The sequence below is a fragment of the Gracilinanus agilis genome, chromosome 2, assembly GCF_016433145.1.
Source record: "Gracilinanus agilis isolate LMUSP501 chromosome 2, AgileGrace, whole genome shotgun sequence".
Classification (NCBI taxonomy): Eukaryota; Metazoa; Chordata; class Mammalia; order Didelphimorphia; family Didelphidae; genus Gracilinanus; species Gracilinanus agilis.
In genome coordinates, this window is record NC_058131.1 from 639,235,385 (window position 1) to 639,238,673 (window position 3,289).

The window sequence follows — 3,289 nt, forward strand, 5'->3', positions numbered from 1 at the left end:
TCCCTATGTGCTTGATACGTTCCTCTAGCCTGAAGTAATTCAAAGATTCTCAAACAGCCCTCAAGCCATGGCTCTCTGGTCCTTTGCTCTTGCTTTGTGACTGATGGATTTCCTTATCCAGTTACACAGGCCTCTGATGTCTCATTTCACTTCTCACTAATAAGTCATGGCTCCCCCAAAGGAAAATCTTCATGTTTTAGTAAATAAAAAAGTTTATCATGATTTTTTGTCTTTTTTTACACCATATATCTTTTGCCTTGTCAAAATGAACAATTACTATGGCATGATAATCACTGATTTTTATAGAAATTATATAATTTCTTTATATAAATATGTATGTATGTGTATATATATATATATGTGTGTGTGTGTGTGTGTGTGTGTGTGTGTGTGTGTGTGTGTGTGTAGATATGCTTTCCCAATAGATTTCCAATAAATTTTTAACCTTCCTCAGACCATCTTTAAACACATTTTCTAGGGAGAAAATCTAAAATAAAAAAGTTTCACCCCTGGCATCTCCTTTTCCTAATTGCCAGGACATTTAGTCCTACTCACCAAAGAGCCATCACCATTGCAGTGAATGAAACACAGCAGGAAATTAGCAGCCTTCACACCATAATGCATTGATACCGATGGGGAAGGAAGGTGTATGATTAGGAAAGTTAGAAGGCAGTGGATACAACTTCAATAGGAAATTGCAAGGCATCTAGTGGTTACTACAAGAATATATAATAAGCTGTGCTGGTTTTGGCAGCACACATGCTAAAATTGGAATGATACAGGGATGTGAAGCATGGCCCCTGACCAAAGATGACATTCATATTAGTGAAATGTTCCATGTTTTTCTGCTTTTCCTTCTCTGTTCCCTCAGACTTCTGACTGGCAACCCTGTCTTCCCTACATGTCACATGCCCAGTCTGAGTATCCTTTCAGGGACCAATAATTTATTAAAGGCAGCCCTGGAACCCATCTTCTGCAGTGGGTACCTCTACAAATACAGTCATATCATAATGCTGTCCTGTCCTGGGTCCTGGTCCTCTTCTATGCAAAAATGAAAGTATAATTACTCCTCTATGATGGTAGCTGAGGTATACTTTTATCAGTAGGTATTGCAATCTAGGGAGTCCTCTGGTGGGGGCTTTTGCCATTTTTCACTTAACGCATATCTATCAGGTCTTTCATTGGAGCCAGGACTATGTAAACATGTAAGTCCCTGATAACCATCAGGGGATTGTTTGGTTTTCAGTGAGTATAATCTTCTCTAACCCTCTACCCTCCTACCTCCATCTAGAAATAAAGTAATTCTATCCAAGATGGAGTATGTGCCTTATTTCCGCAAGTGAGCAAGCTGTTGCCTCTCCCAAATTCTCACCTCTCAGAGATGGGCTAGGGGATGACACAGTGACACAGGACTGAAACCCTCAATCTCCTGGGACCCATTTTCTCCAACCAAACACACACACACACACACACACACACACACACACACACACACACACACACATACACACACACACACCAAAACTCCAAAACAAACGAATCACCTTTGGAATAGAATCTGAAATCCAAAGCTAAGAATTCTACTGTTGACCCCCCAGGGTCACTTTCTTTGGTTCCTAGTTTCCAGAATTGAACTTCATTCAGCAAATATCTCCAGAGACTAGCTGTGTAGATGGTCTTGAGTTGGGAGCATATGGAGAAAATGACAGTTCATTTGCTGGGCTCATAAAGGCAGGTGACACTCTCTACATCCCCCTAGTCATCATTCCTAAGTCTAGTCATACATGTAAATTTAGGATAAAATATATATATTCTAAATATATGTATGTATACATATATAGAGAATGTTTATACTTATATATGTTTATATGAATATTTATATCTATCTAAGCTTCTGAAATAGCTTAGAAAATGGGAGAGCTGAGAATCAAACTGGAGTCTTCCAGTTCTCAAATGTAGGTTTTTACCGTATCATACACTAGTTTGCTCAGTTGTCAGATATGGATGGGTATGTGGCATTGGGTAAGTCACTTTTTCTGTGAGGCCCTCATTTATAAAATGAGAGGATTGGATTATATCTCCCAGTTGGTCCTCTGAACTTAGAATATTTTCTCTCTTCACATGTGAATTTGTGATGGAACATTTTCTAAAATGAACCATTAGGTTAAGTCCAGTGAGGGGTGAGCATGATGTTCAGTAGGGTGAAAAAAAGCACTGGAGTCAGAAAATGGTGAGTTTGAGTTCTAATTTTAACCCTTCCTAGGTACATGGCCTTAGGAAAATTACTTCTCTGAGATCCCATTTCCTAATCTGTAAAGGATGGAACAAAATGATCTTTAAAGGCCCATCATCTCTTATATTCTGTGACAATGCCAGATATACACGAAAGAATCATCAAGACTTAAATGTTAGAAAACAATCAATTTGGAATTAGATGCCCTGAGTTTGAATCCAACTTCTGTCACTTGATACCTTTTTTTAATTAAATTTTATTGTTTTCAATTTCATGGAGAAACAATTTTTGGCAATTGTTTTCTGACATTTTTGAATTCAGATTCTCTCCTTTCTTCCCTCCTTCCTTCTCCCTCTCCCAGAGGCGGTAAAAAGTCTGATATAGGTTATTCATGTAATAAGTATTTCCAAATGCCACTTATTACCTTACTAAACATAGACAAATCACTGAACCTATTTGGACCACAGTGTTCCCATCTGCAAAACTGAAGGGAGAATTGCCTCTCTTTCAGGTCCTTCTATCTTTGTCTTTGATCCTATGAAATATCTGGTCCAAGGTCACACAGAGAGTTAGTGGCAGAGCCAGTGGACTAGAAAACCAAGGTCTCCCAGTTTACACCACTGTTTTCTTTCCACTACATGAGCATGCTTTCCAGTTAGGAACAAAGAAAGTATCCCCCAAGTGGGATTTTCATCCCATCTTGGCAAGGCAGAATGGTAACAGAAGGCTATAGAGTGATACTAATACATGGAAGGTGTACCCCAAAGTGATAGACTCCCCTTTCATAGCAAATCTAAAAACAGTAGCTCAGAGTCCCCCAACTGATTAAGGAGAGACATGGGGGTTTTCAACGGGACCCACTTGGACAAAGGTATGCAGCACCATCAATCACTATTGTGTGGTGCTGTTCATCTGTGGAGTCAGTTCCAGTGAGATCTGAACTATGGGCTTTTGTTTTAATGCCCATAAAGCTCTCCATGGCTGCTGCCCTCACAAAGACAAGTCTTATTCACTGTTCTCCCTCAGTCTTCTAAACAGTTCGTTTGGAAAGTGTCA

General features: G+C 39.3%; 1 non-coding gene across 1 annotated transcript; it reads left to right on the top strand.

Annotated features, from left to right (window-relative positions):
- The first annotated feature begins 738 nt into the window (after positions 1-738).
- Positions 739-845, top strand: LOC123238358. Its single transcript, XR_006505555.1, has one exon. It is a non-coding gene; the product is annotated as a U6 spliceosomal RNA (small nuclear RNA).
- Positions 846-3,289: the final 2,444 nt, after the last annotated feature.